General features: G+C 46.5%; 1 long non-coding RNA gene across 1 annotated transcript; it reads left to right on the forward strand.

The window, feature by feature from the left end:
• The first annotated feature begins 10822 nt into the window (after positions 1-10822).
• LOC113034375 (uncharacterized) lies at positions 10823-11255 on the forward strand. The gene is made up of 3 exons (XR_003274168.1): positions 10823-10888; positions 10966-11059; positions 11216-11255. It is a non-coding gene; the product is annotated as an uncharacterized LOC113034375 (long non-coding RNA).
• Positions 11256-11736: the final 481 nt, after the last annotated feature.

Raw genomic sequence — 11736 nt, forward strand, 5'->3', positions numbered from 1 at the left:
CAAAATAAAATTACAACATAAAATGTACACAAAGTAAAATATACAAACGTACTGTGTGCGCCTTTTTTTTTTTTTTTTTTTTTTTTTTGGCCTGTCCCGTTTGGCTCTTTTGCCATCAGAATTGTTGTCTAAAGGCAAAGAAAGATGCCCAATGGATTTACTTTACCAAATTGACCATCCCAGCCTTGCCGTAATGGTCCATTTGATTCACCTTTTATTGTTTATTTTATTTTCACTTACTGAATACGGGACAGACTTGACTGGGGGAAAGAAAGAGGGAGAAAGAAAGAGGGAAAGAGAAACAGCTGAGAAGAGGGACGGGGGAGAAGGGCAAAAGACAAAAACCAACAGAACGGGCAGAGAAAAAAAAATGCATATATCAATCACCTGGATCACCTGCTGAGAAAGAAAAAAGAAAACAAGCAGAAGAGAACAAGAGTAACAGAATAAACAACATCACAATGATATATGGGAATATGACAGTAAATACTAAATATTAAACATTATTGTGCAGCACATAAGATCAACAGAACACAGTGTGCTTTGAGGTAGGAGCCAAAAAGGGTGTAGTTTGTGGGTGTGATCACCCGTGTGTACACCTGTGAGCATGGACGCGCTTGTTTTTTGTTTTTTAAAAGGTTCCTTCATGTAATAATCTGCTAGAGGGTGTGGGGGGGCCACAGCCCCGTCCTCCAGGGCATGAAGCAGGTATGGAGGAGATCAAAACTCCAGACATCCAGAGGCCCCCAGAACACAAGAGACCAAGGAAGACCAACAGAGGGGCAGCCGCGCCACTGTCCCAGAAAGAGCTGAGGAGAGTCCCAGATGAGGGCTCACTCAGCAGCCGCGGAGCAGAAGCCAGGGGGAGTTGCAGTGACGCGCCCGTGAGCTCCGCCGGCAGCCAGCCGCGCCTGAGTGACCGAGCCCCAGGCCGAGAGGCCGGGGGCACCCCACCTCCGAAGTGGCCCGAGCGAGCCCCAGGCTCCAGGCCCCGATAAGCGGCCACCAAGGAGTGAGCCGGTGTGTACCTGGACGCCCATCCCCGGACACAAAGAACCACCAACGCACCGATGTCTGAGGGGGTCCGCCACTGGCAGGGGAAGTGGTGGTAGGGGGAGATAGGCCTCCAAACCTTGGAGGGCCTGAGATGTCCCCAGAGAGGTGGCGCCTGACACCCAACCTGACATATAGACACAGACATACAGGCACACACATATACAAACATCCATTCCCACCCTCATGCTCTCATATACACTTACTCCACACTCAACCAACGTGGAGACAGACATAAAGAGACGCTGTACACACGATCACACTCCCCAAGCGTACTCTACAAACCGGGTCCAGGTACCCTTGCCCCTGGAGGGGGGAACTGCACCCAGACCCAGGTGGTGTTACCCTTTTCCCTGCGGTGGGGGGAGGCAGACCGCCCCGACTCCGCAGCAGCAGGAAGGCCCCACACTCCAGACCGCAGTCGGACGGCCAACTCCTCCTCTTAGCCCCCCCGCTCCAGCAGGTCGCAGAGAATGGGGGTGAGAGAAGACTCCAAACCTCCCTCCACCCGCTCATTGTAATGTTGATGCATGTGTGTTCTAAGGTGCATTTAAAACCCAGGAGGGCATGGAGCTACCTGCCAGAGAGCAGCAGGTAAGCGCATGGTCCCTCCTGCTAGCCCTCAATGTCTACGTGTGTGCGCCTTTCTACCAAACATCCATGGGCACTTTCAGTCCACAATATCGGTACACGGCCAGCTTGCTCTTTCTGGCTCAAGTCCTCTGTCTCTGGCGGAATATCCGCTTAATTGAACATCCGCCAAAAGCATGCACACCACAAGCACTCTCAACTCTCAAGTCCACCAGTAGGTGGCAACAACACAACATGCAACCAGATAAAACACCCAACTTTGAACATTGCAGTCACATAATAATTACATTTCAAATCGACAGCTACACAGTTAATTTCTTTCTTGTTCTTTTTAAACACTAGTCGAAAAAACAAACAAAAAACACCCCCTTCATATATTTTATTTACTTCATCTATTTTTAGTTTTTTTTGTTTGTTTGTTTTTTATTGTTTTTTGTCAGCTTTTCAGCTCCACTTTTTCGCCACTTCTTCCACACTAAAACTTTTTGACAAGCTGCATGAGGACAGTGAAGGCATAGAAGGGGCCGGTCGCATTAAGATATTTGATTGGCCAATCCAGTGTCAGTAATGAAGATAAATGGGCTGTTGTATGCATGTACAGCTATGCTGTCGAGCAGAAGGCAAGAAGCAGAAGAAGAGACGGGGAGCAGCAGAGATGGCGGATGGTGGCAGGCGGCGGCGGCCACAAGAGGTGGCGGCGTTGGTGCGGTTTGGTGCAGCAGTGCGTGGCGACGGCATACGACGACCAGTGAGCGGAGAGGCAGAGGGCGCTGTGCTGCTGCTGAAGTAGCTTGATGCCAGACGACACTACAGTGGGGAATTGGTGGGCAGCGGGACAGCGCCCTACCTCCTGCGGCGAGACCACAGTGCTGGCGTGACACAGAAAGGTGGCGGGCAGAGTTGAGAGCTCTGCCCATCCGGGGTAAGTCCCGAAACGTATTGCGCTGCAATAATCCAGTCCACTCGAAGGAACAGTGACTGTCGCTGGCCCCTCTCTTTTCCAGTACTCCGGAGCGGAGAGACTGACAGGACGGCCAGGGACGCCGTCGGGTTTTCCTTGCCCCGCTCCGATTGACTGTTAAATGTCTCCTGACATTTCTGTCTGCATCATCTATTCAACCATAGCTTTAACACACTCCCACAGCCCATGGTCTCCAGAAGCCATTACAGTCAATAACTTGAGCAGTAATCACTGTACAGTTCCTTTGAACCAAAGTTGGCTGACCTAAAGTGTCATAGCTCAGTGCAGTTGGTTGCTGTCTTTGTCTTTGAGGTCGCTGCCTCACAGAGTCAGTCTCACCACCAGTTGCAGCTAGAATGTCAGTCATAGCATCACAACTCAGTGGCCTGTCAATGTCAGGGTCAGGGCCTTGGATCTGCCCAGGCACAGTCTCTTCGCTCTGTGGTGGCACATCCTCTTCTTGACAGCGGAGAGGTTGAGGTTGGAAGGACTCTGCCAAAGGGTTAAGCGGAGTCTGCCTCTGTCGTCTCCCTGGAACCAGCCTGAGGTACCACTGGTAGGTGCCATGGTGTGTTCATCTGATGTGTCGCCATTCCCTGGCTGCTGCTGTCTACGTGGAGGTTTGAACTTCTTCCGTGTCACAGTCGGAGAGTCTTTTTGGGGTTGAATAGTAGGGCTGCCACGATTAGTCGACTAGTCACGATTACGTCGACTATCAAAATCATCGACGACTGATTTAATAGTCGACGCGTCATTTGAAAGATCACAAAAGACGCAGGAATAAGTAGTAGGATTTAAGAGCTCAGTTTACAACCAGTTAGTTTTAATATTACTCTTATTATTCTTTCTGGGTCACAAAATAAACGTTTAACATATTTTCAGGCGAGAATGTAGCTGTGGAAACCTCAAATATCTGCTCAGTTTATCAGGACACCACATATTTTCAAAAGCGCTCCGACGTTTCCGGAGACGTCTGTTACCCACTAGCTCGATAGCTAGCCGGGGGCAAGGTCACTAGAGCCGTGAGAACACCGGAGTCCCGGCAAATCATTTTCAAACCCACCGCCGTCTTTCGCTACTCAGGTTAAATATATATAAGTCACTTAGATAACTTAGAAATGTTATTGTTTGGCTTTTTTTTAGTATTTTATTTGTTCCTGAGTAAATCGGTTTGGCTGAGATTAAGGTTATAGTTTTTACACAGCTGAATAAACGTCAAGCAGACAGCTGATTATCAGAAGTGTGAGATGCTCAAGAATTTACTCTGGTGTCCTGTTATATTTTAGATAGCAAGGAGTTTATTAAACTTCACCGAAACAATCTGCAAATTTCATTAAAATTTAATAAACTATCATCTTGTCTTTATTTTTAGTTAGCACCTTAAACACTTAAAGCTGTAAGCTAATGATAGTTATATAAGAGCAGATGCTGCTGGTGCAATAAGCTGTACGTTTTACGTCCAATGGATGATGATCTGATTAGTCGACCAATCGCAAAAATAATCGGTGACTAGTCGACTATCAAAATAATCGTTTGTGGCAGCCCTACTGAATAGTCTATGTTGATGGCAGGAAGTCACAGGGCAGTAGGAGATTTCTGTGCACCATTTTATCTCTGCCTTGGCCATTTTCAGGGCTGATCAGATACACTGGACTGTCATCTACTTTCCTCTCCTTCACTTGGTTCTCCCAAAAGGACTGGATCTTTGCGGGTCCACCTCTAGGAGTGAGATTTCAGAGGAGCACTCCATCCCCAGGCTGAAGATCCTTCCCTTTAACTTTCTTGTCATAGTATGCTTTGCCTCGAGCAGCTTCCTTGGTCACAGTTTGAGAAGCCACTGTGTACGCCTCCTGCATTCTCTTTTTCCAGCAGCTAACATTGTCATCATAGTCCACATGAGCTTCATCACTTTTCAGGTCGAAGAGCAAGTCGATGGGCAGGTGTAGGGAATGTCCGAAGATGAGGTAATATGGAGCGTAGCCTGTTGCGTCATTCTTCGTACAGTTGTACGCGTGGACGACTTTAGCTAGCGACTCTTCCCAATCATTCTTCTCCTTGTCCTCCAGGGTCCGCAACATGGACAGCAGGGTGTGGTTGAATCTCTCCACCTGTCCATTACCCTGCGGGTGGTAGGGTGTTGTGTGGGAGCCCTGGATACCTGAGAGTTCTTTCAATCTTGCCATGAGTTTGTTTTCAAACTCCTTGCCCATGTCGTGGTGTAGTCTGGTCAGGAAGCCAAACTTGAGTGCAAAGTCATTGAAGAGCTTGTCAGCGACTGTTTTAGCTGCTTTGTTCTTTGTTGCATAGGCTTGGGCAAACCTCGTGAAGTGATCCATGACAACAAGTATATACTCGTAGCCCTGCTTACACTATTTCCAGGTGAAGAAAGTCTATGGACACCAGCTGGAATGGGTAAGTGGACTGGATCGGGGACAGAGGTGCACGGGTCTGCTTACTCGGTTTCTTCTTCTTAAAACACTCACATTCTTCTGTAACAAAGTGTTCAACCTCTTTCGCCATCTGCGGCCAGTAGAACCTGTCTCAAATCAGGTCGAGCGTCCTTTCCACCCCTAAGTGGCCCATGTCTTGGTGGAGTTCTTTAAAAACCAGGGGACGATAGGCTTTAGGGACCAGTAGCTGCTCTCGGCGTGATGTTTGGCAATGCAAGACACCATTTTGGTCGACGTGAAGCTTCAACCACTGCTTGAGTAGTCCAGCTACTGCAGGATGCTCTGACTTCACCTCAGTTCTACTCGGTCTTCTACCCAGCGACTTATACCAGAGCACCCTTGCCAGAACTTCAGCTGCTCCCTGGGCTCTGTAAATCTGGTCTGGTGTAAAAGACTGAGTAGTGTCAGAATCTTTGATTAACTTCAGAGCACTCACCTGGATAACTCCAACGCCTTGGCAAGGGTCTCTCTCCTCGACCGTTACAGATCCAAGATGGCGGCGCGTGAACAACGCAAGGCTCAGTGTCTCTCCAGAATCTGCTATTTAGCGGTTTTTTATCTACTTTTAACCGGATTATTCGTCCAGAATTGCTGTGCGTTGCTGACCTACAGCAGACAAGAGCTTCTGGACATCTGGACTCACAACTCCAACAGTTTTATCGCCGATCTCCGACTCATCCCAGAGATCTCCAGAACACCGGAGGCTGCCCACTCTCCCCGGCTGGGCGGAAGTGCACGCAGACGGCGCCGAGATCGTAAACAAAGGCGAGGTAGGCGCGGAGGGCTACGGGCTAAGCTAAAGCTAACACCACACCGGCTGCCTTTACCCAGTATTTTTCTCGCCAATGTCCGTTCTCTGGCAAACAAAATGGATGAGATACGGCTCTCCATCACTAACAACAGACGGATTATGGACTCAAATGTCATGTTTTTCACCGAAACATGGCTGAACAACAGCTGCCCGGACAATGCTATCGAGTTAGCAGGACGCCACACACACCGAGCCGACAGGCTAGCAGATGACTCCGGCAAGACCAGAGGTGGAGGTTTGTGCATTTATATTAACAATGCTTGGTGCATGAACTCCACTACTACTGAGAGTCACTGCTCACCTAATGCGGAGTTTTTAATGGTCAAATGCAGACCTTATTATCTCCCCAGAGAATTCACTTCGATCATACTCACTGCCGTGTATATACCCCCCGACGCTAATGCTAGGTTGGCCATGAAAGAACTTTCTGCAGCCATTAACAAACACCAGAATAAACACCCCGAGGCTGCTTTTATTGTTGCTGGCGACTTCAACCACACCAACTTAAAGACAGTCCTCCCCAGATTCCACCAACATGTCTCCTGCCACACCAGAGGAGACAAGACTTTAGACCATGTGTATTCCAACCTGGCTGGAGCCTACAAAGCCACACCCCTCCCCCACATTGGACAATCGGACCATCTCTCCCTGTTCCTCACACCTCGGTATTCACCACTCATCCAACGTGTGAAACCTGCTGTGAGGACAATTAAAGTGTGGCCAGAGGGGACAGACGCAGTGCTCCAGGACAGATTTAAAAACACAGACTGGAATATGTTCACCCACACAGACCTGGACCAGTACGCCTCATCTGTACTGGATTACATCTCCAAAACCACAGACAGTGTCACCACCCAGAAACGGATCACCATGTACCCCAACCAGAAGCCTTGGATGAACCGGGATGTTCGTCTCCTCCTGAAGGCCCGCAACACTGCCTTTAGGTCAGGAGATGCACACGCCTACAGTACAGCCAGGGCTAATCTAAAGAAGGGCATCAAAAAAGCCAAACACCATTACAAAAAGAAGGTAGAAGAACACTTCTCCAACTCCAACCCCCGACGCATGTGGCAAGGACTCCAGACCATCACAGACTACAGGACCACCAAACCCTCCCCCGCATCCTCTGATGTCTCCTTCCTCAACGAGCTCAACAACTTTTATGCTCGTTTTGAGCGAGGGAACCCCACAACCACAACCAAAGCAGACATGACGCCAGACCACCAACCTATGACTCTCTCCCCCACCGATGTAGGAGCGGTGCTGAGCAGGATCAATGTCCACAAGGCTGCAGGCCCTGATGGCATCCCCGGGCGTGTTCTCAGAGCGTGTTCTGGGGAGCTTGCAGGAGTGCTCACAGACATATTCAATCTGTCCTTGGCCCACGCTGTGGTACCGGCCTGCTTCAAATCCACCTCCATCGTCCCGATACCCAAAAACTCCAACCCATCTTGCCTCAATGATTACCGCCCAGTAGCACTCACCCCCATCATCACTAAGTGCTTAGAGCGACTGGTCCTAGCACACTTCAAATCCTGTCTCCCCCCCACCCTGGACCCCCACCAATTCGCATACCGCCGGAACAGGAGCACAGAGGATGCAGTCTCCATCGCAATGCACTCTGTCCTCTCACACCTGGACAACAACAACACCTACACCAGAATGCTGTTTATAAACTTCAGTTCAGCATTCAATACAATCCACCCCTCACAACTCATCAGGAAACTGACAGACCTGGGCATCAGTTCCCTCATCTGCAAATGGTTACTGGACTTCCTGACCAACCGCCCCCAACATGTCCGGCTGGATAACCGCTGCTCATCTACCATCACAATGAACACCGGTGTACCACAAGGCTGTGTGATGAGCCCTTTCCTCTACTCCCTCTTCACCCACGACTGCAGACCTGCTGATGGTTCCAACACCATCATTAAGTTTGCAGATGACACCACGGTGATTGGCCTCATCAGTGACAACGATGAGGCCGCCTACAGGGAGGAGGTGGATCGTCTGGCTGAGTGGTGCGACAGAAACAACCTGCTGCTTAACACCGAGAAGACCAAGGAGCTCATCGTGGACTACAGGAGGAATGCTGACCCACATCCACCCATCCACATTAAGGGGACGGCTGTGGAGCGTGTGAGCAGCTTCAAGTTCCTGGGAGTCCACATCTCCGAGGATCTCACCTGGACGGCCAACTGCTCCAAGCTGGTCAAGAAGGCTCACCAGCGCCTCTTCTTCTTGAGGACTCTGAGGAAGAACCACCTGTCCTCAGACATCCTGGTGAACTTCTATCGCTGCACCATCGAGAGCATCCTGACCAACTGTATAACAGTCTGGTACGGGAACTGCTCTGCCTCGGACCGGAAGGCGTTGCAGAGGGTCGTGAAAACTGCCCAGCGCATCGCCGGAGCACCACTTCCTGCCATAAAAGACATCTACAGGAAGCGGTGTCTGAAAAGGGCTGGGAAAATCATCAAAGACCCCAGTCACCCATCACATGGACTCTTCACCCTCCTGCCCTCTGGGAGGCGCCACAGGAGCCTCCGGACTAAGACCACCAGGTACCGGAACAGCTTCTTCCCCACAGCTGTCAGACTCCTGAACTCTGCCTCCTGACATCTGACCCACGTTAAACTCATGGACTGAACATACACACACCCACAATGGACAACTGTACCCTCAAACACACAATAATAACATGGACTGAACCACCACTCACAACCACTAGCACTTTATATAGCCTCTGTAGAAACTATCTACACCCTCACTTATCTTAACTGCACTACTGTATAGCTCTGTGTAAATAATCATTCTGCACATACGATAATCTTTAATCCTACAACTGTTTACAACTTGCATAGTTCCCATTTCTGTATACACAGCAAATCTCTGGAGTTAAATATTTTGGAGTAAGGCATAAAAGTGCACAAGAGTTACATTCCAGGAGTTTATTTTTCACCTTATACTACAGTTAGTGTTGGGGAGTACTCTCAAGCGGTGTAATATTTAGGTGTTCATTCACTGAGTGCTAAGGAGTCTAATTCAACACATTGCTGGTGTTGTTTGTCTGTCGACCGTTACCCTGTCTATCTGTGCTTGTCTCTTGGACTCCGACATGTAGGAGGTAAAAATACTTTATTTATTTTGGAATTTTCTGTGAGTGTAGTAATGTTATTTATATATATATATATATTCAGTTACATGGATGCATAAGTAAAATATAAAGTGAACTAACTAGCACTACACGTGTTTTCTGCATGTTACGCTGATTCGTTGATAGCAGCTAGGCTAACATTAGTCAAAAGTTAGCTAACTAACTTATCTTACTGTATTTGAAGATACACATTTCACGTTGTCAATGAAAACGTTCATTTGTATTTCTTTTTTTTAAACACTAATGTTTCATTTAACGTTAGCTAACTACAGTAATATTATGTTTAGACTCATGGTAATGGCCGTATTTAACCAAAGAGAGGTGCAGCCTGCATTAATGAGATATCAAGGTACCATTAACATAAGTTAGTTAGTCCTGCTTCACAGATATGCACACAACCCTGTTGCCACTCGCCACACCTGAAAAGACAAGGACGCGGCAAACATGCGGTCACATTGTCTGCTAAACCTAGCCTAGCTAAATAGATTTTAAGCAGTAGCTAGTGTGGACAGGCTAGCTCAATGTTAGAAAGTGTTTATGGATTACGTTATACACAGTTCACATAAAGTTATCATAAACAGCCTCTTCTTCTTCCACATGTTATGTTTCATATTAGTAAAGGTTTTTTCCATAGGTGGCCAAGATGTTGATAAAAGTAAAACACAGAGAGACAAAGAAATATGTCAAATTGGAAGAAGTCAGCTTCACAGATTTTATGAGTGCAGGTAAGTTATACATGGTTTGTACCAAGTTATTAAAGAGGAAATGATAATGTTGTTATTAACTAAGTGATGATTTTACTTCAGTGCAGCAGAAGTTTCTCATACCAGAAAATGCAGCACTGAAAGTCACAGATGAGCAGGGTATAGAGGTGGATGAGGATGTCTTTCCTGAACTTGCAGGAGTCAAAGAGGTGTGCTTTGTCATCTATACAGCTGAAGGTAAGTAAATATATGCTCTGATAGATTTTGTGGGATTTGATTTCTACAGTTACTCTTAAATAAACCTTTTTTAATTTGTCTAATATCCTGTGGTAACAATCACAAAATGCTGCTTTCATGGCTCAACAGTAAGTTGGATTTATCACATGCATTTCAGACATCCTGGAAACAGAATCATCCAAGAAGCTGTGTGACTGCTCAGACCTAACACACTATGTGACACTCACACCTTGTGGTATGTAAATTGTATATTACCATAATAAAATACAAAATAACCATCTGTTCTCCTGGGAGAAAGTATAATTTAATCAAAGCATACAATTTACGTATGTGCCTATGTGCATAAATGGTAGCTTTGTTGTGGTTGATTTTTGATTGTATATGCCTTATATTGTAATATTTTTGTTTGTCACCCTCAGATTTGACTGTCCTGAAGCAACATGTGGAAGAGCCCTCCTCTCCAAGTCTAACAGATACATTGTCTGTCTCAACCACCAGCAGTCAGAGCAGTGACACAAGCGATGCCGGACTTCAAATGGTTCAGCCTCTATTGGACAGCATACATGCAAGAAATGTAGATACATTACTTAATAGACTTGTATTTGACTCTTTAGTTGTCATTACTTGAAAAAGCTTAAACACAAAGATAAAACAGATTAGAGAAAAATAATTTGATATAGTATTTCATGTAGTTCATATGTATAATCCACAGATTGAAATTGTTGTTTGGGTTAAAATAGTCTCATTTTTTGTCAATTTTTTTGTTCTTTGTATCAAATGTGTTTAGACAGTGGAGCAGATTCTGACTTCCAAACCAGCAGGGGTGAGTGTCATCCATGAGTATGAAAAAACTGGGAGTTTGAAAGATTCCACCAGGCGATTAATGGTGAACATCATTGTAGCTCACATGCGTGAAAAGGAAGGGTAAGAGGAATGATGTTTATTCTATTCATTTTTAAAACTGGCAAGGATCTTATCAAAAAACACTTCTGCTTTTGCAGGAGAACTGTAAGTAAAGCAACGAAGGAGTTTCATGCACTTGGAATCGTGTCACTCTTCCCATCTTTGAAGGATCCGTACTCCAAAAAGGGATATGTGAGTTTGCTCTGCAACTGTAGTGTGTAATAAGACTTGCTCTCTTTCTCTCTCTCTCTCTCTCTCTCTCTCTCTCTCTCTCTGTCTCTCTCCCTACACATATATATAAATATATATACACACTCTACAATGTATGCAATTTCTTTCTTTCTGTAGGAGCATTTCTATGACATTCAGAGCAACAAAGGTTTTCTTGAGTGGCGTATCAAGACTGTGCAACGTCAATCCAAACCCCCCACTGCATCACAGAACAGGGTGGAACTGAAAGGAGGGCCCACATCACGAAGGAAGTTTGGTTTCACTAATGACCAGCAAACAAGAGATCAATGTATGGAAGCCATGTCTCTTCTTCATCACACCACTGACCAAGATATAGTCTTCCAGAAGATGAGAGAGACATTCTACTATCGTCAGCAGATACTCCATGACCCACAAGAATCAGCAAACATTCTTCAGATGTTTCCTCGGTTTTTGGACACTAAAGGACTGGTAGGTAAACAAATGGGGATCTGAAAAATACTTGACTTAAAAAAATTGATTTTAATGGACATACTTCTCCTTTGTTAGATTTTGCAGGACTTTGCAGTGATGTTTGGAGTAGAGACTGCTTCCAGGTTCCTGGAAAAAATGGAACACCAGTTTTAAAGACAAGGTTGCCAGGGAAGCCAGAGACCTTA

Source organism: Astatotilapia calliptera, chromosome 12 (assembly GCF_900246225.1).
Source record: "Astatotilapia calliptera chromosome 12, fAstCal1.2, whole genome shotgun sequence".
In the NCBI taxonomy this organism is placed as follows: Eukaryota; Metazoa; Chordata; class Actinopteri; order Cichliformes; family Cichlidae; genus Astatotilapia; species Astatotilapia calliptera.